The sequence below is a fragment of the Lepus europaeus genome, chromosome 15 (genome assembly GCF_033115175.1).
Source record: "Lepus europaeus isolate LE1 chromosome 15, mLepTim1.pri, whole genome shotgun sequence".
Taxonomy (NCBI): Eukaryota; Metazoa; Chordata; class Mammalia; order Lagomorpha; family Leporidae; genus Lepus; species Lepus europaeus.
Genome location: NC_084841.1, coordinates 12,149,376 through 12,176,343, shown reverse-complemented (window position 1 = coordinate 12,176,343; position 26,968 = coordinate 12,149,376). Strand labels below are relative to the sequence as shown.

Sequence of the window (26,968 nt, the reverse complement as noted above, 5' to 3'; positions counted from 1 at the left end):
CTTAAAAGGAAACAGCTCAACAGAGATAGTAGCTGATGATGCCAGTGTTGGAAAGCTAATGAACACTTAATGTTCAACATGTTGGGTCACATTAATGGAAAAAATTATGTGCCAACATGTTTCAGATATGAAGATTACTGAATGTATTAAATGAGAGAAATAAACTTAGCTCAGTATAAATGCACAGAGTCATGATTTAAAACATAGAAAGCTTAGAATTCTCCAGAGATTTTTCAATATTTACAATCAATACATGTGCTTCCAAGAGCTCACAATGGAAATGAATCAGGTAATCAAGCACAAATATGTTTGTTTGTTTTTTTAAATAAAGCCATTGTAAGAATGGAGAAAAAGCAGTGATTTTCTCAACATCTAAGGTAAACAGAAGCTCAGAGTTTCACATGTGGAAGTTTGAAGTTGTCTCTGCAATTTACCCTCAGACTTTCTTGCCACTGCCCTCTTGCACTTGACCTTTGAATAAAGGTTTCAAGGAAAGACCTCAAGAAAGACCACAAGGAAAGTGTCCTGGGAGCATCCTAATGTGGTCTCCTGTTTGCAGTACTTGAAAGACAATGCTAATTGTCATGACGGCAACAAACAGCAGGGTTAGTGCTAGCATTAGGGTTTACTGTTAAGCTGTTATTGAAGGCACAGCAATGTAACAGAAATTGAGAATTTAGACATGTAGGCAACTGAGTGACTTCTGCATGTAGCCCAGTATGTGGCACAGAACTGGTAACTGTATGTGGAACCAACAACTACTAACACTGAAATGCACTGACTTCCTCCTGCCCACCTCTGCCAATCAGTAAGTGGACATCAGCTGCTCAGCCATCAGAAGCCCTCACTGCTGCTCTGTCTCTCTCTCAAGGAGGCTTTCTGAGAACATGGCCAAATTCCTCCTTGACCTTAGGCTTAAGTCATGGCAAATCAGTTTGGCATTTATCATTTCTACGGTATGTCTGATATTTTCTTCAGTTTGCCTTACAGACTTTAGTTGACAAATAAACCTCCATCCTTTTTGAGATTTTTACAAAGATAAAGACACTCAAAAGAACTAATGGGCATCTGGTAGAGAAAGGTAATAAAACCACCACCCTCAAAGGAATTTTTTTCCATCTATGTTTTCTAAGTGCTATCTGTAACTATCTGTAAGCAGAGGATTAGAGAAAGGAAACTAAGCATCTTTGACTGGCAGAAAGCAATGTTACTGCAGTGGTAACGAGCAACACTTGCTTACCAGACTCAACATCACCTGTCCATATAGCAGCTAAGTACTCCTTCTCCATAAAATAATAATAATGATCTGTCATGTCAGAGTGAAAGAGGTCTTTGGAAAAAAGAAGGACATTGCTACCCTTTTTTTCATAAGGACATAAAAAATGAGGGCGCAAAATCCTACTCACGCCTTCAAACCTTTTGCTCTTTCCTGGAGAAATGTGAGGATTCTTATACAACTGGCCTCTTTAAAAACTGTAAATAAAAGCTGCAATATTCAGAATGTGTTCCTTGGAGTCAGTTCCCAGGAAGTGAGTAATGCCATCCCCTGACTTTGAAATTCCATTCTGAATTGTGTTCAGTGGGAAAAACCCAGATTGCAGTGGGAAAGTGTAGTCAATATACCTGAATAAAAGTCTGAGCTTATCATGGGGTGAAGGCACTAAATACAAGGGGGTTTGGCAGCATTTAATATGATGGTGAAGATCTTTTGTAACTGGTTTTTTATCACCAGCTAGTCAACTGAAATTCTGTCTCCTTGAGCACACATTCACAAAACTTACAGGGGATCTGTGTTTAAAGAGAAAAAAAAAAAAAAGGTCATCTATGTTTTCTCAACACTGAAAAACTGCACTGATGATATTTACTTTAAACACCACATTATTTTTCCCTTAGCGGAAAAGCCTGTTATTATTACAGCTGAAAGCAATAACTCCCAAACTAGGAAACATTTCCAAATCAAAACCTTGTGATGATCATAATGCCTGGATGATGACTGGCTGTGTTATTTTTATTTGTTTGCTTATTCACCAGTCAGGCATCCCCGAAAGGGTCAAATGCATATGAAGACGTATTTATTCAACAGGTCTTTAGCTGCCCTTGTCTTAAATATCAAAATATTAGAATCCTATAGAAGATTAGAACAGATTATTTATTTTAGTAGCTTTGGGACTTTCCACTTTGGTGTATCTGAACCTTAACTAATATCCAAACACAAGCTGAAGGGAGAGATCCTTGGAGATCCGTTGTCTTTTTCCTCCCTACTTTTTATTTTGAAAGGTGCCATGCTCACAAGGATGCTACCAGGAACGACACTTCCCTACCCAGCTTCAGCAGTCACTAAGATTCGCCCACATTCCTTTTCGATCTACCGTTTTCCTAGAAAGTCAGCCCTCAGCACCAGGAGGGATAGCTTCCAGGACCTCTGCAGACACCAAAATTCACGGATGCTCAAGTCCCTCATACAGAATGCCACAGTATTTGTATTTGCATACAACCCTGACACACCCTCTCATAACCTTTAAGTCAACTCTGGACTACTAATGATACCGAATGCAATGTATATGCTAATTCAGTAGTGACAATACTGTATTAAGAACTGATAGGTTAAAAAAGTCTGCCTGTATTCAATACAAAGATGATTTTAAAAAATATTTTAATATGGTTGGTTAAATCTAGGGATGTGGAACCCAGGATCAGGGGGGCTAATTCTACAGCTATGGCTGTGTAGAAGTTCACACACACACATACACACACACAATCATATTCTCTTCTTCTGCATTACTCGACAATCATTGAAGATCTTGTAACTCTGGGTCCCTAAAATCCTTCAGCAAGTGCCTTCTACTTATGATACTATCCCAGGTCACATCACTACAATAACTATTCAGAGAATTTAACAGATATAATACTATTATTGATATAATGTCCACATTTAAATTTTCCTCATGGGCTCAATAATGCCCTAGAGACCTAGGGCTTTTTAAATTTAATTTTATGTTTTTTTGTACCCATACTCTGATCCAGGATTCTTGATCCCAGCACATTTCCCGAGGCCCTCGTGTCTTTCACAACATTGCCTTTTTAAGCGCTCCTCCATTCAGAATTGTGTGCTTTTCTGGGTTCAGGGCATACACCTTTCACAGGTAGACCACAAAGGCATTTGTGAAGCAATGTCTCAGGTCTATTTTTTGAAATTATTTCTTTTAACTTTTCACTCACTTTCATTTTTTCTCACTCATTCAAGCAGTACAATATACAACAGTGCAGTTTTTCATTATTCAACTGTCCTGTTCCATGGTCTGTCTCAGAAGATGCACTTCATTCATAAATCATGATAACTCTTCCAGTGGAACGGATTCAAGGAGATAACTTAAAACAAGAATGGTCTGGGTGTTCAGTGCTTATTCATTTAAAATGAATGTGATGGAGTTTCAATGGAATTCTACTTTTTTTTCTTTAAATACCATTGGGTGACTAGAAGTACACATGGCCTAACAAAGCTGACAACATAGCACCAGAACTAGAATATAAAAGAACATGTTCTCCACACCACATGCCATATTCCCTGAGTCCTGCAGTGTGTAGGGCTCCTACTTGTGCATCTTATTTAAAAACAGAACCAGGGGCAGGTGTTGCGACACATTGTAAGGTTAGGCCACTGCCTTGCTAGCATCCCATATGGGTACCAGTTCAAGTCCTGGCTGCTCCACTCTGAGCCAGTTCCCTGCTAATGTGCCTGGGAGGGCAGGGGAAGATGATCCAGGTGCTTAGGCCCTTGCCACCCACATGGGAGACCAGGAGGGAGTTTTAAGTTCCTGTCTTTAGGCTGGTCCAGCCCCAGCCTCTGCAGCCACTTAGGGTGTATACCAATAGACAGAAGATCCGTTTCTCTCTTGTGTCTGACTCTGCAACTCTGCCTTTCAAACAAAAATAAACAAAATAAATGTTTAAATAATACAATTAAACCATATCAAGAGACTCTAGGTTGCTTTGTCTATAAGAGATTTAAAAATAATAAAATCTTAATCATATGGAATACATTATCATGGCAAAGTAAAAATGCTCAGAAATACATCCCAATTATTCTTTGCTTTGAAGATTCTAATTAAGTGTTATCAACAGGTAGAATTTTTTTAACAATTTATTTATTTCAAAGTCAGAGTTACACAGAGAGGGGAGAGAGAGAGAGAGAGAGAGAGAGAGAGGTCGGTCTTCCATCCTCTGGTTCACTCCCCAGATGGCTACAACGGCCGGAGCTGTGCCAATCTGAAGCCAGGAGCCAGGAGCTTCTTCCGCGTCTCCCACGTGAGTACAGGGGCCCAAGGACTTGGACCATCTTCTACTGCTTTCCCAGGCCATAGCAGAGAGCTGGATTGGAAGTAGAGAAGCCAGGACTCGAAATGGCGCCCACATGGGATGCCGACACTGCAGGCCAGGGTGTTAACCCACTGCACCACAGCGCTGGCCCCAACAGGTAGAATTTTTTAACACGAAGGACAACCACTAAGCAAATCTGGAGAAGAGGCAGACTACTTTCCCTAAAATACTGAAAAGGGGTAGAATACTTATAGCAATTTAAAAGATAATATGGAAATAGCAATCTATTGCATACCACTAAGGCATTTCTTAATATAATGTCATCTACCTACATTTAAAATCTAAAGAATCATATCAGGTTATAACATCAATAATGATTAAGTCAGAAAATATTTATTATTATATTTCAATTTTATGACCTGAAAATAAATTATAACCCAGTTTCTGATCGTGAGATTCTATAATACAGTAGGATGCACACAAATGGTAAAGCTTCAAGTAATGTTAATTAACTAATGAACATACAGACCTGAAGGGTGTTGGGAGAAGTTGCAGAGGAAATGATGGCACAGGCCTGACCACAGAGGTACAAAAATTGGTCTGGAATGGTAAGGCTGGAAGGCGGCCTGATGGGCCAAGAGAACCAGAAAGGACTCCAGGAGGACAGAGAAGGGCCATGCTATCACTTAATCCTAATATGAAACATGGTTAGGACAGAATCATGTCTGGCAAGTCAGGTGTAAGGAGACTATTTAAACTTTCTTCTCTTATACAGATATTTGGGGACAGGCACACAAAGCAAAGAGAATTACAATAGGGAACCTACTAAGAATCTCTGTGTGCAGCAACTCCCTTTTTGTTTTTAAGGTTCATTTAATTATTTGAAAGGCAGAGAGAGAGAGAGAGAGAGAGAGAGAGAATCTTCTACTCGTTGGTTCACTCCGCAGATGGCTGCAACAGTCAGGACTGAGTGTGGATGAAGCCAGGAGCCAGGAGCTTCATCTGGGTCTCTCCTGTGGGTAGAGGGGTCCAAGCACTTGGGCCACCTTCTGCTACTTTCCCAGGCACATTAGCATGGAGATTAATCAGAAGTGGCTCAGCTGGAACTGGAACCAGAACCCATATGTGATGTTGGTACTGCAGATGGCAGCTTTACCAACTACGCAACAATGCCAGTCTTGTCCTGCAGTTTCTTCAGATAAAAACCATACTACTGTACAGCACCCCCTCTGCTAAATGAACATTCAGTTCCTGGGAGACATCCCAGGGAGCAATTACGAACAAAACAGCATAAATAGTCCTGAAAGATGTACACAGAGACATGGTTTAACAGTACAGTTTAATCCTTTGTAAACATGACTGGATGAAATTTAATTTTATGAGAAGTGTATATTTTTTTATTAAACTTTTATTTAATGAATATAAATTTCCAAAGTATAGCTTATGGGTTACAATGGCTTCCCCCCTCCCATAACTTCCCTCCCGCCCGCAACCCTCCCCTTTCCCGCTCCCTTTCCCCTTCCATTCATGTAAAGATTCATTTTCAATTCTCTTTGTATACAGAAGATCAGTTTAGTATATATTAGGTAAAGATTTCAACATTTTGCCCATATAGCAACATCAAGTGAAAAAACTACCATTGGATTACTAATTATAGCATTAAATAGCAATGTACAGCACATTAAAGACAGAGATCCTACATAATTTTTTTTCAAATTAATTAATTTTCTATGCGATTTCCATTTTAACACCAGGTTGTTTTTTTTTTTCATTTCCAATTCTCTTTATATACAGAAGATCACTTCAGTATATAATTAGCAAAGACCTCATCAGTCTGCGCCCACACAGAAACGCAAAGTATAAAAATACTGTTTCAGTACCAGTCATAGCATCACTTGGCTTTAGACGACACATTAGGGACAGATCCCACATGGGGTGTAAGTACACAGTGACTCCTGTTGCTGACTTAACAATTTGACACTCCTGTTCATGGCGTCAGTAATCTCCCTAGGCTCTAGTCATGAGTTGCCAGGGCTATGGAAGCCTTTAGAGTTCGCTGACTTTGATCTTATTCCGATAGGGTCATAGTCAAAGTGGAGGTTCTCTCCCCCCTTCGGAGAAGGGTACCTCCTTCTTTGATGGCCCCGTTCTTTCCACTGGGATCTCACTCACAGAGATCATTCATTTAGGTCTTTTTTTTTTTTTCCATGATATCTTGGCTTTCCATGCCTGCTATACTCTCATGGGCTCTTCAGCCAGATCTGAATGCCTTGAGGGCTGATTCTGAGGCCAGAGTGTTGTTTAGGACATCTGCCATTCTATGAGTCTGCTGTGTATCCCACTTCCCATGTTGGATCTTTCTCTCCCTTTTTGATTCTATCAGTTAGTATTAGCAGATACTTGTCTTGTTTGTGTGATCTCTTTGACTCTTAGACCTATCAGAGCTATCAATTGTGAGCTGAAATTGATCACTTGGACTAGTGCGATGGCATTGGTACATGCCATCTTGATGGAATTGTGTTGGAATCCCCTGGCACATTTCTAACTCCACCATTTGCGGCCAGTCCAATTGAGAAGTGTGTATTTTTTATCATTAAAAATATTGGCAACCAGGGCCAGCATTGTGGCACAGCAGGTTAAGGTGTCCCCTGCAATGCCTACATCCCATATGAGCACTGGTTCCACCCCTAGCTGTTCCACTTGGCCCAGCACTGGCCTTTGCAGTCATTTGGGGAGTGAACCAGTGGATGGAAGATCTCCACTCTCTCTCTCTTTTTTTCTCTCTCCTTCTGTCACTCCATCTCTCTATAACTCTACCTTTCAAATAAAGTAAATAAAGCTTTTTATAAAAAAATTGGCAACTTCATGAAACTATGATATGGTCTTCTCTTTTGAACAAACAAAACTGATTCACCCACTATTGTCTGTGCCTCTAGGAAACAATTTTGCTGCTGTACAAGATTTAGCCGTTAAAGATACATGCAGAGTGTTAATCAAGACCTTGAACATTACAATTAAAACCTTCTTGTTTCTGACTGGAAAGCCAACATTAAGCCTTCGCTGCTAGTTCCCTAACTGCCAACATTAAGCCTTCACTGCTAGTTCCCTAACTGCCAACATTAAGCCTTCGCTGCTAGTTCCCTAACTGCCAACATTAAGCCTTCGCTGCTAGTTCCCTAACTGCTTCAGTAGGTCTCATGGCACACGTCTATAGGAATCAGATTCTGGAATATGTAGAGGCACAAACTAAGAGATACTGAGGAGGCACTGGTGTGTACCACATATTTGGAAGTGACAGATTTCCAGCCACTGCCTATTTTTTGCCAACAAACTTTAATTGGAATATGTTCACTCCAGTGTATTTGTGTGGTGTCTGTATCTGCTTTCCTGAAAAAGATAGATGGTAGTAACTGACAGAGCCCACACCACCCACAGAGCCCAGCCTATTACTATTCCACCCTGTACACAAAAGGTTGCCAAACCATGGCCTCTACCTACTTTTAATTGCCAGTCTTAATTTCTCTTCCTATAAAATATGTATGTTGATTTCCTATTGCTACTATGATAAATCACCACAAATTAAGTATCTGGAAACAATGCAAATTTATTACTTTGTAGTTCTGGAGTTCAGAAGACCTAAAATCAGTGTGTGAGCAGGTATGTGCTCCTGCTCACAACTTGAAGAATCCATTTGTGTTTTCTAGCTACTCAGAGCCTCCTGCCTTTTGTGGCTTGTGGCTCCTTATCAATCTTCAAAGACAGTGCTTCCAATCTCTCAATTGGCCTCTGTAATCAACATGTATGTATCCTCCCTCTCATCCCTTCCTCTCCCCTCCTCTCTCCTCTCTCCTCTCTCCCCTCCCCTCCCGTCCCCTCCCCTCCCCTTCCCCTTCCCTCCTCTCCTCTCCCCTCCCTTCCTTTCCTCTCCTCTCCTCTCCTCTCCTCTCCTCTCCTCTCCTCTCCTCTCCTCTCCTCTCCTCTCCCTCTTCTCCGTCTTCCTCTTCCTCTTCCTCTCTCTCTCCCCCCTTTCATTATTACATCTCCTTCTCTGACTCGGGCCCTCTTGCTGCTTCTCTTTTACAAGGACCATTGTGATTACATTGGTTGCACCCAGACAATGCAGAACACATTCATCTCAAGACTTCTAACTCAATCACATCTGCAAAGTCCTTCTTGCTGTGTGGCTTCCATATTCACAGGTTCCAGGAATTACGATGGGACTTTCATTGGAAAGATATTATTTGACCTACACAATAGGCTAGCCAATGTATTTCCAAAGAGAGTATAGGTGTTACAAACAAAATCAATGATAGCTAAATGTCATAGAACATAATGGACACATTTTTTAACTTTTATTTAATGAATATAAATTTCCAGTGTACACCTTATGGATTACAATGGCTTCCCCCTCCCACAACTTCCCTCCCACCTGCAACCCTCCCCTCTCCCGCTCCCTCTCTCCTTCCATTCACATCAAGATTCATTTTCAATTCTCTTTATATACAGATCAATTTAGTATAAAGATTTCAATAGTTTGCACCTACATAGAAGCACAAAGTGAAACATACTGTTTGAGTACTAGTTATAGCATTAAATCACAATGTACAGCACATTAAGGACAGAGATCCCACATGAGGAGCAAGTGCACAGTGACTCCTGTTATTGAGCCAACAAATTGACACTCTAGTTTATGGTGCCAGTAACCACCCTAGGCTCTCGTCATGAGTTGCCAAGGCTATGGAAGCCTTCCAAGTTCGCCGACTCTGATCATATTTAGACAAGGTCATAAAAGACAGAGTGAGGATAGTAACCAATGATCCTAAGAGTGGCATTTACCAGGTTAGAAAAATTATACAGCATTAAGTGGGGAAGAGGACCATCAGTACACACAGGTTGGGAGTAGAGTCATTGGTGGAAGAGTAGAGGTTATGATTACAAAGGAATGAGGCCCAAGTGTGTTAGACAGGGTCTAGAACAAAGGACAGAGTCATTATTAGAGGAGCTAAGAAAAGTGCTAAGCTACAATTAAGTCTTCTGATTGAGAGGCAAATAGAACCTGACAGAAGGGGCTTGATAATAATCTGGTGGGCTTTAGGCCTTGTAAGTTAAGAGGCTCAGACCTATCTATCTCTTCACATGGGGTATATCCTAAGGGAGGTGTGAACCTCCTAGGGGAAGGCACTCTGTTGACTTTCATTACTTGGCTGGCCTGGGAGGAGAGCTGGCCAGGTAAAGGCAGGTGGCATCTCTAACAAGAAATTTACAGTTCTGCCTGCAATGTTGCTGACCCTACTTGGCTGTCCCCTCAGCTGCAGTGTTCAATTTGGAAGTTGGGCTGAGTGAAGGGCTTTTCAGCTCAGAGCCAATAAGATCTGTGGCTCTGACCTGGGCATCCTTCGACTCCAGGGCAGGTCCATTTCCAGTGATCCAACTCTTGGCAGAGCTGCCAGGGCTCTTCACAAGCTGACTTCTGCTGAAGCCCAGGCTTACCACATTGAAAGCCACTGCAGTGGACTGGCCTGTTGGGTCTCCTTGAGGGCAGATCACTGTACAGATCAGCCATTAATAGGCCTGCCACCCATTGCTTCTGATGCCGAGCTTTCTTTTCCTCCTGGTTTGTGTTAAAGCAGACCAGAGGATGCAAGTCAAGGGAGTGCCCAAGTCCCATCTCTAATCTTCGGTGGCCTGAACTACAAGTCTATAGTCACAGGCATGTTCTGTAGTAGTTTTTCTAAGGTAGACAATGCCCATGAGGAAAATTATATTCTCACTTTAAAACTTTCTTTCCCTTTGGTCTGAAAGGGAGGTTTTTTCTACTTACTGTATACTTGGCTGATGGCGAAGTGAATCTAGCTATGAGATTATTATTTAAGTTCTTATTTTGGCTATGCTATTACAGAAAAATGTTAGCCATCTCTTTTATAAGGTCTAAAGATTAAATTGTGCGTCCTACAGATTCCTTCATAATAGAATTAGTTTCCTACCTTGAAGAGAATAGAGAAATGAAAGAACAAGTTGGGCTTAGAATAGAGAAATGAGGGAGCAAGTCCTAGATCGCTTGCTGACAATAGCAATATTACATGAATACTTAGCAAACAGTTTCAACCATTAGATAACAACTTAAGAAAACATTTACCAGAAGGTCCAATGCCTTCTATAAATTTTAAGAATCATGTATTTGGAAACACCTCTTAAATATCTAACATGGTGTACTTTGTTTAACCAGTAAACTTAAGCACAACCATATAAAATGTTTTTAGTTTCTTTCTACCAACAAGTTTAAAACATATGATACAGAGATTCAGGTCACACAAATTAAAATGTATCTTTGATTGATTTTAGCAGCTTAAATTTATGGACAATCTTATCTATAAGCCAATTAAAATTCTTAATAATATTTTCCCATGTGGACATACAATATGTACACACATATAACATAGCATAAAAGACCAATATAGCAATTTTAATAACAGCTTTTAAAATCTTTAACTCTTTTTGTAGGTTGCCAATTGATTTGAATTGCTTTTTGTTTTTAGTAACCTCAGTTAACCATACTTTCTCTCAGTTGGTACTGTTAATACATTATTGGCTTCATCTGTTTACAGAGCCATCACAAAGTACTGAATACAATAGAAGTGGCTGGAAAAAGTCCATAGGAACCTATAGGAGGACAGCTAAACACAGAACCAACAACGCTTTAGTTTTATGAGCAGCAAATCATATATAACTGTGGATGACAAAAGACTTTAAGTCGCCATGTTTAAAATTATAAACTCATCAACCAACAAGAGGCACTTGCTTACTTCACAGTATTTTTGAAAGCACCTGTAGGATTTTACAAGTATTTAACCCTTTAGGCCTCTGGGGCTTTCTCATTAAGATAGCTATCATGCCTAGTAACACAAGATCATTAGACTTTTTAATTCTCAAACATTTGTATTAATAGCATTTTCCATTATAGAAACTTAAAATTTGGTACCACGTCATATCTTGACAGTACTTCTAATATAATCCAAATAGCCTGATTAGTTGGTGTCTCTATAAGATGAGAGACATAGGTCCTTCAATTTTTTCAGTTGGGCCCATAATGGACACATTTGATCATTCAGCAACTTTCTCCATACTTGTTAATTCTTTTTCTTCTAGCCCTTTCTTCTTTTGATCACTGTCTGACTGCTCTGCTGTCTCAGAAGACAATTATGAGATGTTGGGGTCCACATGTGAAACTTCATAGTTTTTCATTCAGAACCACAAATACATAAATATATAAAATATATATCTAGAAATCACTGGAAAAGTGTCATTAACAAGAAATCCACACGTTTTATTTCTGTATTTTTCTAATATAGAAAAGAAAAGACCTTCACTCATAATTAGCTATTAAACAGGGTAAGGAATAATGAATACCATCAAAAAGGTGGGGAATTTTATATGTGTACTTTGATGATGGAGAGCTTAGACTTAGGGAGAAACATGCAGGAAAGGTTTAAGTAATGGCTCTATTTGTGAAGGGAGTTGGAGGAAAAATATAAAAAGAGATGTGTCTGTTGGGATGTAGTGAGGAACCTATAAGGAGGAGCAGGTCCTACAATGTGGATGAGTAACAGATGATGCGACGGTGTATAACAAACAGAATGGGGGGAATCTCAAGTTCTAGATCAGAGATTCTGGACGAGTTCTAGATGCTGGAGGGTTTTGGTCTCTGGGAAGAAGCTGAACAAGAGCTGCACAGCTGGGATGATTGTGTGGTCACGTTTGAGAGGAACAGGGAGGCCAGATGTCACACATCTGTCCTCTGTCCATTCTGTGTTTTCAAACAGCAATGATAGCCTCCGTATTACAGAGTTCTAATCATGCTGATTGTTATGTTAACAATAAGATAACAGCAACAAGAGTAGTAGAACCAAATACACCACTGGGAGGTATTATGGTTGAATATGTATACCTGTCCCCATGGAAAAAAACTCATATGATGGAACCCCAAGATCAGTGTGGCAGTATCAAGAGGTGAGATGTTTGGGAGGTGATTCAGCTATGAGGGTTCCATGTTCATGACTGGGGTCAACACCTTCATGAAAGAGTTGAGGGCACTAGCTGGGCCCCCTTTACCTGCCATCTCTATGGCTCTTATGTCATGTGAGGAAACAGCATTCATCTCATATTGTTCTTTCAGCCTTCATTCATGAATGGAGAGAACAAGAAGGCCTTATATGAAGATCAGGCCCTCACTACAAGCCAAGTCTACTGGCACTATGATTTTTGGACTGCCCAGCCTCTAGAAACATGAGAAAATAAATGCTTTTCCTTATAAATTACTCAGTCTTGGGTACTTTGCCCATAGCAGCACAAAGCAGACTAAGATAGGAAGTTATGGGTTATGACAATAATTGAGATAAAAGATGATGGTGGCCAAGATCAGAATGGCAGCAACACATACTATAAAAATGGTGCCTGGCTCTACGTATTTTGAAAGTGGAGCCAATAGGCTTTGCCTTTTTAACAAAGGCTTTGAGATCACAATGTAATTTCTTAACTTCTGAGTTAGACTGTACGTTTCCTGAAAGCAAAGTCCAAGTTTTATGTTTCCATGGACTTCTGCAGTCTGTGTCTCAGCATCTCACAGAAAGCAGGTGCTCGATTTAGAACATATACTTCATCATTCAACATGAAGGGACTAAACAGTGTCCAGAGACCCAACAATGTCATGCAAATATGATTCCAGAACATTTGCCATTTGAGTCAATGACAAACTATGTGACAGAACACTTTCTGGGACAACTCCCAATCTTTATTCTTTGCCAAAATCCCTACAACACATCACTTATTGCTGTAAAGTTAGCTATACTCAAATATTCCAATACAGTCTTATTAAGCACTGAGCATTTTTTTTATTCCACAAACTTTACTTAATGTGCTCTTCTGGTTTGAAAACGATAAACAAAACCCCAAAGAGAAAGACGTAATTTGGAGACTTCACACAAATAGAGCCAAGAATAAAAGCACATGGGATTATTGGCTCAGGTTCCTTTAAATGAAAAAGGGAAAAAGATCGTTTTCTTCTGAGGATAATGTCTCAGAGGTGTACAAATGGTTAGGAGATCTAAGGTAAAAATTAACCAGCGAAAGAAATTTTCTACCATTGGGATGCCAAGTAATGTGGTGTTTGGCATCAGCAACTAAGTGTCAGCACTCAAGTTCAGCTCCCTGCATGCCAGAAGTCACAATGTCTACCTATAGTAACCAGAGGTGTAATTTTGCAGGTAAAGGAGCACTGGAATGGACTAATTGGGCAAGTTAGGCAGTGATAAACCTTTCTTCAAACCTGTAAGACATAGGCAGACAGTGGACCAAGCACTACACTGAGAGGTGAGAGGTAGCACTAGTTTTCACTTTGAAATGAACTTTTTTTTTTTTTTTTTTTTTTTTTTGGTATTTTACTGTCCTGTGCCTCTGTTCCTTTAACTGAGAAATGGCAATCAGATGATAGGTGTGAGTGCTCTCCATTTCTAAAGATGGGGCTACCTGGACAGCCACTGCAGTGAGCACACAACATTAGGAAAGGATGGGAAAACCTAGGATTTATCTTGAGATGTCAGATTAAGGTTCTTTTGAATAGAGACCCATGACCAGGCACCATCCATGATGGGGCATCTACCCAGCCCTTGGGCACTAAGACATCTACAATCAAGAGAGGAAAAGTGAGTAGAAAAGCATTTCATCACTTGCAGGAAATCAATTTCCAATGCCTGATAGAGAAAGACAATTAAAAATAAGTGTAACTCTCTTTAGAAAGAATGCAAAATACCGGTTGGGGTGCCGGATTCTATCCCGGTTGCCCCTCTTCCAGGCCAGCTCTCTGCTATGGCCCGGGAAGGCAGTGGAGGATGGCCCAAGTCCTTGGGCCCTACACCCGCATGGGAGACCGGGAGAAGCACCTGGCTCCTGGCTTCGGATCAGTGAGATGCGCCGGCCACAGTGGCCATTGAAGGGTGAACCAACGGCAAAAAGGAAGACCTTTCTCTCTGTTTTTCTCTCTATCCACTCTGCCTGTTAAAAAAGAAAAAGAAAAAGAAAAGAGAAAGAATGCAAAATAAGGAAGTAAAAAGCAAAGAAATATTTTTTGTACAGGTAGTTAGAAAATAAAGGTAAAAGGGACAGGAGTTGAAAAAATAAAAGAACATGGGGTGGCAAAGGTTGTTGACTTAACATAAGAACAAACCCCTTGTTGGTTCCCACAGTGGCCAAACAGGATCTACCATGACATCTGTATCACTTTTATGTGTTCAAAAACCATGCAGTGATTACAGCCATACTCAGTGTTCTGACTTGGTGAATGTGTCCCAGACCAGATCATGAGGGGGAATACACCTGTGGGCAGTACCTTCCTCTCTTGCCCTTTGCAGAATTTTCAAAGCAGATGCTTAATAAATATTTGTTGAAGGTAAGTGAAAAGTAAATTATTCTAACACAGTTCTTCCAGAGCAAGATAAACACTCATTTCTCCATTAGAAAGAAATTTTGAGATTCTTATTCCTCATAAAACCCTTGCTTCCACCTGGCAAATGCAAAAGCATGTCACTCCTATTTTGTCTTGAACGCTTGTGGATTGCAACAAAGCAAAGTCACAATATCCCTATACTGGTGAGTACATCAATAGCATGTAATGTGTTTATCCTAAATATATTAAGTTTAAAAACATTAGATCTTTATTCCTTAGATATTTCAAACAATTATATAGTTTTCTTTTTTACTGCAAATGAGAAAAACCTATAACAGAATGGATGCACAATGAGGATTAAGCTTCCAGGAAGTTTTAGAAAATGACCTTGACATCATTTTGTTTTAAGTGTAGCAAAATATTAACTAAGAGGCCGGCGCCATGGCTTAACAGGCTAATCCCCCACCTGCGGCGCCGGCACACCGGGTTCTAGTCCCGGTCAGGGCGCCAGATTCTATCCCGGTTGCCCTTCTTCCAGGCCAGCTCTCTGCTATGGCCCAGGAAGGCAGTGGAGGATGGCCCAAGTGCTTGGGCCCTGCACCCGCATGGGAGACCAGGAGAAGCACCTGGCTCCTGGCTTCGGATCGGCGCGGTGCGCTGGCCGCAGCGGCCATTGGAGGGTGAACCAATGGCAAAAAGGAAGACCTTTCTCTCTGTCTCTCTCTGTGTCCACTCTGCCTGTCCAAAAAAAAAAAATATATATTAACTAAGAGATGCAATCCTGCTCTGATGGTTAACTGTATACCTTAAAAGGCATTTCTCTCTTATAAACCTGCAAGGAGCAAAGAATATTAAAAATGTGCATGTAGTTTTCACATACTGAACTTTTGGAGCTAATAAAGGGAAAACATCTGAATGGGATTTTTAGCTGATTTTACTTTCAGGAATGAACACTTGATGATCTGTAATCTAAAGTCCAAAATCATCAGAGAGGATGCAAACCATTCCCATTAGTTGATATGGTTTTAAAAATAAACTGCTTATCACTTTAAGGTGGTAATTTGGGAGAAAAATGTAGGCTATCAGAATCTCTGTGTCTATCCCATAGGGGGTTAGAATGAATTACTGGGCAACGAGGACTATAAGCAGGTTCAGTTCATGTGATTGGTTAGTGCAGAGCATCATGGCATAATGCTTCTGTTAGAAGTTAGATCAATTACCCATGACTGAGAACTTCCAGTGTACAAACCTTGGACAACCACAGACATTTGTGGTGTTAAGAAGAAATCTGATCATTTAACAACTTATGTTCTTAGTGGAGCAAATGTTTCTAATTCATGACATTATTTTTAAATATTGGTTAAACCTCTCATGAAAATAAATTTTGTAGCCTGGTTCTCATGGGAATTGCAACCTGGTCTATAAAAGCCCTAGGACCAATGCCTCTCCCTCTTTCCTCTCTTCTCCCTCCTTTTTGTAGGAATTCAGCATCAGGTAGGATGTTTAATGATATTTGAAAGGAACACACCTTAAAAGACTTACAGAATATAGAATACTTTCAGTAATTTAATAAATTGCACTGGGCACTGTCATTTGTGAACCACAGTACATAACACCCAGTGAGAAGACATCCAAAGGTAAAGAAGAAAGAAACAGCAGATGGAGTGACCACAGTAGAAAGGTGGGGAATGAGAGGATAACTAGGACAGGTGTGAGAGAGCTAACGATGGAGTCATGGTCAGGAAGCATGAATGTGTGCAGACAAGGGTCCTATGGCAAGTAAAGACAGCAGAGTGGGCTGCGGTGAAAAACTGGGTAAAATAATGAGGGTGGGCAAAGCACTGCACTGCCTCACTGCTTCACGTAGGCATTCGAAGGCCTGTGTATTAACGTGCCCAGCTGGTTCTCCATCCCTCTGAGGTCAACATGTTGAGGATCCCTGCGTTTACCTCATTAGCTTCACTTGTACAAACTCAGTGCTCACTCCTAGCTGACAGCTCTGAGTTGTTCTGGCCAACAGCTGGAACTTGACACCAACAGCTGGAACTTGACCTGTCTACCACTGGGTCCCTCCTCTCCACTCTAGACTTGCCTCCTCCCATCAATATTTTTCACCTTGGTAAAAAAGAGAAGTATTCACACACTGGGAGAAACCATCCTCTATGTTTCCCTTTCCTTTTTCTATACTTTTTTCCAGCAGAAAATCCTTTAATATGACTTCAAATTCTCCATAATTGGCCTTCCTCACACTACTGCTCCTTCAAAGAGTTTTCCATCATTCCTTTGAATGATTAGACTATGGGCCATTTCCATTGTGTGCTCCACTTGGCTCTCCAAATATTGGATCCCATCTCCCTCTCGATTAAAACCCTTCCAATCCTGCAGCCTCCTCTTCCTCAGGTTGAAGAGCTATCTGAGTGACCAAGCTCCATTCTGCCCAAGGGACTCAAGGTCTTTGTACACGTGCTTCTCTGCTCTTCACAGTTTAAAGTCATGCCCTTGGAGTTCACTGTTTTCAGAGGGGTTTCCTGTACATCTCTGCCTTGATGTCCCATTTTTTTCCTTCAAAGATTAATATTTATTTATTACCTTTATTTACTGTTTAAAAGCAAGATTATTAACTGAATCCACTCAAAGATGGTTTCATTGGGCAAGAGCTATATCAACCTTAATATTGATTCCCCATCATCTAATACATTACCTGGAACATAGAGATACTTAGAGATCTAATGAACTAGTCAATCAATTACCAACAATGTTGATGTCTATTAGAGGATAACATGTATTCTTTTCCTACTTTGAACATGTAGGATAATCATTTATATCATTATTTTGACAATCAAAATATGATTTATTTGTGATAATTTTTCATTTGTGATAATTTTTCATTGTAGTTTCAATCTGTCATTATCTTTTTTTAAATAAAAACCATACATCCGTTTTATTGTTAAGTCATAAAGAGGTATCAAAATTAAAAGCAAAAATTACAGGGCAAGACTTAACAAAACTACTAGGAGCATCAAAGGAAGTGAAAATGGGACTAGGCGCAGCGCAATATGAATTAATGAACATGGGAAGGACAAGAATGGGGCGAACAGTGAGCATGTGCTGAAGATACTAGTGGAGAGGATCTGGTGAAAATTTTGATCTTAGACAAGCGCCTAGGTAAAGAAATAATGGGATAAGATTCCTAAACCCCACTATGTGCTTAAGAGTCATCCTCGCCATTGGCGCTGTCTCTGTCATCCTCTCCTTCCTCAGCCTCTTTTTCATCATCCTTGATCAACTCAGCTCCTTGTTTGCTCTGCTCCTTTTCAGTTTTTTCCAGGCTTTCCAGGAGAGAATCCACTTTTTGTTTTATCTGGGTCAACTCCTTCTTAATGGCCTGGAGGTCACCTCCTTTCAACTTTCCAGACTTGGAAGATCCTCCTTGTCCACTCTTAGAATTGAAACTTTTCCCCCTTCTTGAGGTGTTTCCTGATACACGCTGGCATTTAGAGGGCACTACAGCCCGAGCAATAGGAGGAGGAGGAACACATGCTGGGTAGCTGTACATCCTGTCATCATAATCCCATTGAAAGTCATAGTCCAAGTCAAAAGAGGAGCCATACATCTCCACTGCACATAGTTTCACACCTGCTTTTCTTCAGTTCACTTTTGGCTCTGCAGCCAGATTAATAGCTAAAACCTGGCCAGCAATCACTCTGCCATCCTCTCCTGCTACTGCAGCTCGGGCATTTCTCTCATTAACGTACTGAACAAAGGCAAAGCCCTTGTGAACAGAGCAGCCCACAATTTTGCCATACTTCGAGAAGATTGCCTCTACATCAGACTTTTTGACCACAAGAGTGTTGAGATTCCCAATGACTACACGGGAGTTCATGGAGCGAGGATCTGTCTTCTTGGTAACATTGCTTGCCATTGTGTTTGATGCTAAGGTCTTCACAAAGCTGAAAAATGTAGCTAAAGATCAAAAAAATCTCATTCAAGCAAAGTTCCACTAACTTATAAATTTCAAGTGATTTGTAACCAGGAGGGGGAGGGAGAAGAGATTCGATTCTGAATCTCCCACTCCCGAGTTCTACGTGGAGAGGCAGACCGCTGCTCGAGGTAGGCAACAAGGCCACAACCGCACCGTCTTTGTCTCCGCACCTCAATCTGTCACTATCTTTTAATATTTTGCCTATCTTCCAAATGAGACAGAAAATTTAAAACACTTTTTTTTATTAGTATAAAGAGAATTGGGGCCTGAGCTGTAGCGTAGCATATAAAGCCACTGTCTGCAGTGCTGGCATCCCATATGGGCACCGACTATAGTCCAGACTGCTCCACTTCCCATTCAGCTCCCTGCTAAGGCTTCTGGGAAGGCAGTAGAGGAAAGCTCAAGTCCTTGGGCCCCTGCCACCCATGTAGGAGACCCAGAAGAAGTTATTGGCTCCTGGCTTTGGCCTGGCTCAGTCCTGGCTGTTGAAGCTATTTAGGGAGTGAACCAGTGGATGGAAGCTCTCTCTGGATTCAGAGTTCCACAGTGCTCACCATTACACCAGGGAACCCAATGGAAGATCTCTCTCTCCCCGTTCCCAGCTTCTCTCCTTTTCTCTCTCTTCCTTTTACCTCTTTCTCTCTCTCTCTCTCTCTATCTATCTATCTCTATCTCTCTGTCTTTGTCTCTCCTTCTCTCTCTGTAACTCTGCCTTTCAAGTAAAAATAAATTATTTTAAGATTTCATGTAGTTCATAGATACAATTCTAAGATGATGAAACATCCCTTCCTTCTTCCCCCCGTTTTCTTTTAATTTTTATGATAATATACTTTAAATTTATAACTACAGGCTTAACTCTCCACTAAATAAAGAGTTTAACAAGTAAAACTATAAAGGTCACTGTTGTGTGGGAGTATTTACAAGGACTATAAACAATAATCAAAACTATCCAATGGCAGGTCCTCACTCAACAAATAGGCAGTAGCTATTGTAGGGTCTGCAGACACAGAGTGGTACAAGAGAGCTGTGGTTCTTACCCTCAGGGAAGAAGGGATTCTCCTCACAATCATTTGTTTAATGTACTTGGCCCTCTTATGTGCCAAACACTACTGCAGACAAAAGGAATATAACTGTAAACAAAGAGGAATCCCTACTCATGTGAACTCGTGATCTGTGTGAACTTAAACATGTATACCACAGTACTTAACCTCTAACATTGCTATCATCATACATATCTATGGATTTGACATCAAAACACAGTAAGTCAGGAAGAAGTTACACAATAACCTGTTTATGAAAATCCAATGCCATGCACCTTCCTAACCTAGAGAATTGTGAGAATACGGAATCAAAGGTCAGGACAGCCCTGAAGTTTAAGTCCCAGGATTCCTCCAAGTCACTGAAGCAAGAAAAAAAATCAAGGAACCCATACTACCAATGTGAATGAACTGTATAAGCATAAAAATTTGCTTTATGCCTCAAATAATTACTTGATTTCAAGAAAGAGAGACAAAAGAATGCCTGGGTTTGAGAAACTAGGTAAGACAAAAGAGACCAACTAAACCCAAATCCTTTTTTCAAGTACCCTAGTAACGTACACCACATTTCAGACATATGATTTCACTCATAAAATATTTTAAGTAGTTTAATATGGTGCACTGTCAAATGACATAGAGCATTCTGGATTTAAAAAATAAAAACATGCAGTATCGTCTCCGGCAGGATTTAACTCCAACCAAGAGACAAATCAGAAAGAATGCAGTATGTCTTGACTTGCCCACTGCCAATAGGAGATGGGAAATTTTCTCACGACTGTAATCTAATTCTTGGATTTGACATCACCACCTGGAGCTGAGAATCACAGCACTGTTTTGTAATCAGCCTTCAGAATCCCTACGCTGAATAGTAAGCTTCCACCCAAATAACCTTAGAAGAAAACATTTCCACATCCAGAAATTTCCTTATACTCAAACACTCAAATAAATAGGCTAGAGTGTCAGGAATTAGTACTTGAAAAGCAAAAAGAAACTGAGTTCTACCATTGAATATCATAGGTAAGAGATCTTTGTGCCAGTTCCTCATTATATTCTACATGAGGGGACCCAGATCATGAGAGCCTGGAAGAATCCCCAAGCCCAACATGTCTATTAACAGCACAGGCAAGACTGAAATTCAGTGACCTGAAGAGAGACCCCTCCACGTTTCCTGGGCTGCTGTCTGTCTTAGCTTCCTCCTCTTCTCCAGCCCTTCTGGGTGATTCACCATCATAATCTACCCCTCACCCTGAGCCACAGGGAACAGGTGAAAGAGCAGAAATCCAGGCCATTCAACTAGTGAGAACATAAAAGACTCAACAATTATCTGAGTTTGCATAGCCCACTGCCCTGGGCTGAAGCCCAGGACCTAGAAGCTACCCCTGTTCAAGTCTAACCCAGTGTAGATGCTGTGTGCAGTACATGTCGACTATCTCTGTGCTCAGGGAATATACAATGGCATGTTATTTTATGTGCTTAGTCCACTAATGCTGTGAACTTTAAAAAAAAAAAAACACAATCCTTTTTTTTTTAACTTTTATTTAATGAATATAAATTTCCAAAGTACAGCTTATGGGTTACAATGGCTTCCCCCTCCCAAAACTTCCCTCCCACCCACAACCCTCCCCTTTCCCACTCCCTCTCCCCTTCCAATCACATCAAGATTCATTTTCAATTCTCTTTATATACAGAAGATCAGTTTAGTATATATTAGGTAAAGATTTCAACAGTTTGCCCCCATATAGCAACACAAAGTGAAAAAAAAATACTGTTGGAGTACTAGTTATACCATTAAATAAGAGTGTACAGCACATTAAAGACAGAGACCCTACATAATATTTTTTTAAAAAAATTAATTTTCTATGCCATTTCCAATTTAACACCAGGTTTTTTTTTTCATTTCCAATTATCTTTATATACAGAAGATCGATTCAGTATATAATTAGTAAAGATCTCATCAGTTTGTACCCACGCAGAAACACAAAGTGTAAAAATACTGTTTCAGTACTAGTTATAGCATCACTGCACATTAGACAACACATTAGGGACAGATCCCACATGGGATGTAAGTACACAGTGACTCCTGTTGCTGACTTAACAATTTGACACTCCTGTTCATGGCGTAAGTAATCTCCCTAGGCTCTAGTCATGAGTTGCCAGGGCTATGGAAGCCTTTAGGGTTCGCTGACTTTGATCTTATTCCGATAAGGTCATAGTCAAAGTGGAAGTTCTCTCCTCCCTTCAGAGAAAGGTACCTCCTTCCTTGATGGCCCCGTTCTTTCCACTGGGATCTCACTCACAGAGATCTTTCATTTAGGTCTTCTTCTTTTTTTCTTTTCCATGGTATCTTGGCTTTCCATGCCTACAATACTCTCATGGGCTCTTCCGCCAGATCCGAATGCCTTGAGGGCTGATTCTGAGGCCAGAGTGTTGTTTAGGACATCTGCCATTCTATGAGTCTGCTGTGTATCCCACTTCCCATGTTGGATCTTTCTCTCCCTTTTTGATTCTATCAGTTAGTATTAGCAGATACTTGTCTTGTTTGTGTGATCCCTTTGACTCTTAGACCTATCAGAGCCCAGAGCTTAATTTTCTATGTTTAGTTTAAACTCCAAAGAAATATTGAACAGGCAGTTAGAAATTCATGAATTCTAGGAAGCGATTTTAATAACTGATAAAATTTTAGAGTCATCAAAGCATACAATCCTTTATTGATCCCTTTGAGTTCAGTGGGTGTTCAAAACCTGACATCCTCTCTTGTTGAGCTGAGACCTCAGTAATAGCACAATGTATCGTAAAGACCATGCTTATGGAAGAAACATATGGCTTTACATTACTTTGCTTTTAATAGTTTTAATGCTGTATTTTTATTACAGTAGTATTCCTTATTATTCCAGTTTTTAGTTTTTAACAGATGCAATGTGACTTGTAGATACAATTCTAAAAACATAATGATATCCCATTCTTCCCTCCCTCCTTCCTCTCTCCTCTCTTCCTCCTACCCTCTCTCCTGCTCCCTTTCTTTTTCTGTATTCTTCTTTGTATTGTTTATGAAACATATTTGTGGGATCATTTCCACTTTGAAAACTGAATTAGATATTAATTATAATTTTTAAAGTAAAATTCTAAAATCCTCTTTTGAATCAAAGGTACCACACTCTTAAAATTAGCACACACTCATTATCATCTAGAGTCTGGACTCCATTCTACTAAGTTTTTTGACCTCATGAAATCTCAAGACACACAATCTGTTGGGAAAGCTGTAACAGCTGCTACCAAAAGTTAGAAGGTGGGGCAGGCGTTGCAGCACTCAGGTCAATCTGATGCTCGGGAGGCTTGCAGCACATTTCACAGTCCAGGTTGACTGGCAGCTTCGCAGCTTCTGATCCAGCTTCTGCCTAATGTGCTCAGGGAGACATGTGATGACTCACATACTTGGGTCCCTGCCACCCACAAGGGACACTCCATGCTGGAGTTCCACTCTTGGCCCAGCTCTAGCTTTTGAGAATATTCTGAGAGTAAACCAGCAAATGGGGGCAGGCGCTGTGGTATCGTGGGTTAAGCCGCAGCCTTCAGCTCCAGCATCCAATATGGTCACTCGTTTGATTCCCAGTTGTTCCACTTCCAATCCAGCTCCCTGATAATGTGCCTGGGAAAGCAGCAGAGAATAGCCCAAGTCCTTGGGCCCCTGCATCCACGTGGGAGACTTGGAGGAAGCTCCTGGCTCTGAAATTCTGCCTTGCCCTGCTCTGGCCATTGCAGCCATTTGGGAAGTAAACTAGCAAACTAGCAGGTGGAAGATACTCATTCCCTCTCTCTCCCTCTCCCCCCTTCCCTCTCCCTCTCTCTCTCTGTCTCTGTGTGTGGGTGTGGGTGTGTCTGTCTCTCTTTCTCTGTAACTGCCTTCAAGTAAAATAAATACATCTTTAAAAAAAATCAGCAAGTGGAAGATCTCCCTTTCCCTCCCCTCCTGCTTCCCTCTGCTGTTTTCTTGCCCCTTCCTCTTCCTCTCTCTCCTCCTCTTCTTCCTTTTACCCCTCTCTGTCTCCCTCTCCCTTCACTCTGCCTTTTAAAAAAGTAAATAATTTTTTTTTAAAAAGTTAGAAGGTAAGAGCAGATGTTTAGTTTAGCAGTTAATATGTCTCTTGGGATGCCTGCATTGAAAATCAGAGTGCTTAGTTTTGAGTCTAGGCCCTACTCCCAGCTCCAAGTAGCTTCCTCTTAATGCACACCCTGGAAGTCAGCAGGTAATGTTTCAAGTGCTTTGGTCCCTGCCATTCACAAGGGAGACTTGGTTGGAGTTCCTGATTCCTGACTTCAGCCTGGTTCAGCCCTGAGCCAGGATTTGTGGAATGAACCAGTAGATGTGATATCTGAGATCTCTATCTCTCTTTCGCTCTCTGCCTTTCAAGTAAATTAAATAAAAATTCAAAGGTAAAAATAGAAGGTGTTTAGGAAGACTGTGTCTACAATTGACAGTTTAATATGCACTGCTATAACATATTGGTGCACTAATTTCATTTAGATGAACCAGTGCTTGGCTCAATGAATTTTGCTTATTTTTAATTCTAAATTGTTTTATACATTTACAAAAAGTAAAACAACAGCTCTTAATGTGTTGATTCTATTAACAGAACTTTACACAAAGTCAAATGATATCAAATTCAAGTCAATATCATCAGGTGCTTCAAATGTAAAATAAAGCTAATTCCACTAGTAATTTAGTTTTCCTCATCCACTTCATAAAATCAAAGCAAATTTTTGGAAATTCATCCTGCTGAGGGTAAAACACTTAGCTTTATTGTTAATGCTCACTGTAAACTCACTTTAAAACTTTAAATTTATCATAATTACAATGTAGAAACATTCAGGCTGCCACAGTTACATATTTCAATACTAAAGCTAGCAATTAAGAATAAACTCCATTTAGCAGAATTTACTCCAACGTTAGCAGGTAGCTGTAGAGAGCATTTTTCCATTAAAATATTTTGATCTTCAGAGAAGAATTCATTGGAAATATCAACAAGTTCCAATTTGCTAACAAGAAAATATAAACTTGAAGATAACTGCAGGCAATTCTATTTTCAAGAAAGAAAAGATGATGCTGAGCCTGCTGGAAAGACACATTGTTCAGTGAAATACTAGAGACTCAGTACTGGTGTAAGCATGAGCAGCTGGAGTTGGAATGAGCCTACCCAGTGTTCCAGGCAGAGACAGGCACAGAGGCTCCTGACCTGGTTCTCCTGACACTCAGTCTCTCTCCTCTGGATTTTGGAAGAATCCTTCCCATGTTTCAATGTCTGTTTTTACTTTAGCTCATTCGATTGGACTGAGTCTTTGCAAACCAGAGCCTCCCGTGATTGACCTGTCAAGTGAGCCTTCCTCCAAGGCACAGCTTTCAGGGTGCTGCGTTCACACAGCTGTCTTCCTCTCTAGGAGTCATCAGTGCTCCAATCAGCATTAGCACAGGGACTCAAATCATGCTCGGGAAACAGGTGGCAAATGAATCAATGAATACTTACAATGATCAAGAGTGTCTGCTTTGCCTATACAATCACAGATAGCCACCTGCATTTCATGGGGAGTCTTTTCCTGGGTTTCATGTTATGTTCTTCTTTATGTTTTATTTTTACTTCTTTATTTTTACTGCATTTCGCTCTGCTGATAAATCACTAGCTATGTTCCAATGTTTTTATGTATTTCTTTAATTAAACTAAGAGTTTCTCTTGAGTAGTTTAACCTCAGTGTAGATAACCAGTAAATAGCCAATAGATATTTAAGAATTAGTCCAGAATAGGCAGGAAGTGAATGAAGACAACAAAGTTACACGGTTGCCAAAATGAAACCATTACAACAAAGAGAGAAAATCCAAATGCTGAGACTGAACCAGGTTTGCTACTCTTTGCTTATATGCCCAGTTTTCCAGTGCAGGTATGACTACTTATATGAAATAAATAATGCCATAATAGTCTTTGTACTATTTGGAGTGTTATTTTGGCTTGAGTTTTCCTGCCTGTCTTTGACAACTTTTGACTCTGAGGTACAGACAATAGTAGATTTGTCAAGATCTAAATAACTCCCAAGAATCTGGAAATCAAGGTTTCAATCTCAGCAAAAAATAAATATAGGAAAAACATAATATCAGTAGAAATAGTGTGTTGTAATTCTATCTCCAACCTGATCTTGAGAAAAGATCACAAACAACTACCCAGAATCACACACTTCTAAAGCTTGTTCAACGCACAACAGATAGGAACTGTTTAAAGCTTTTGACTAGTTCAGATGAGAAAAACTTTTTTGTCTGATATAATAATTTGAGGAAATATATTTTATGTACCAGACTTATGAAAATAATCACCAAAATCTGTACCTCACTTTATTTGCAACCTGATCAGGGACAGCAAATGCACTGGAGGGCATTCTGCAAACTTAGTGCAGACCAATAACAATGGCACTGTGGCAGAAGAAGTTCTCTTTGGAACATAAATGTGAGTAAAGTACTCACCTATGAATTAACTTTCAACTAATCAAGTATGACTTAAGTTTGCTTCTCGAAATGTGTTATTTGAAAGAACAAACTATACAGAAAATTTAGAAATACCACTCTACATTCAGTTCAGTGAGCCCAAGACACCCTTCTCAATACTTGGACTGGCACGAGTCTCTTTTCTGAAGAGAGGATTAAATAACAGAACTGTAGTCCGCAAGATACAGGAAGGGCTAACTCTGTCCTCCAGTGTAACTGGCTCATGCGAGCAACTGCTGGTAGGCTCCACTTACTACCAGAGTTAAGGACATGCACTTTGAATTATCTTAGTCTCCAAGATCAGAAAATTGATTCCATGCAGAAGCATACAATCAGTCAGGGATTAACAATGATCAGATTATTGAGTGTGTCTGTAGTAGAGAAAACTCTTGGCTTCAGGCTGTCTGTATTTGATCTGCAGTCTATCACAAGAGGAGGGTTTTTTTTTTAACATGCCATTTTGATCTGATGCACGGCCACTTGAAGTCCTTAGAGCCTTTGCTGAACTCATTATTCCCATTTGAGTACCACTTCAAGAAGAGCCTTTGCCACTATTAGTGAGAAGAAAGCAGTCATAACAGCAGTAAACAATCCAATTATAATTGAGAGTGGAAAAATCAAAACATAAATATGTTTAAATTTATAAACACTATTCTTAGAATGAATTTTAA

General features: G+C 40.2%; 1 protein-coding gene and 1 pseudogene across 3 annotated transcripts in view; both read right to left on the bottom strand.

The window, feature by feature from the left end:
* Positions 1 to 26,968, bottom strand: part of FBXL7 (F-box and leucine rich repeat protein 7) — a 452,031-nt gene that overhangs the window by 214,421 nt on the left and 210,642 nt on the right. The gene's annotated exons all lie outside the window — the stretch shown is intronic.
* Positions 17,850 to 18,901, bottom strand: LOC133774163 (heterogeneous nuclear ribonucleoprotein C-like; annotated as a pseudogene).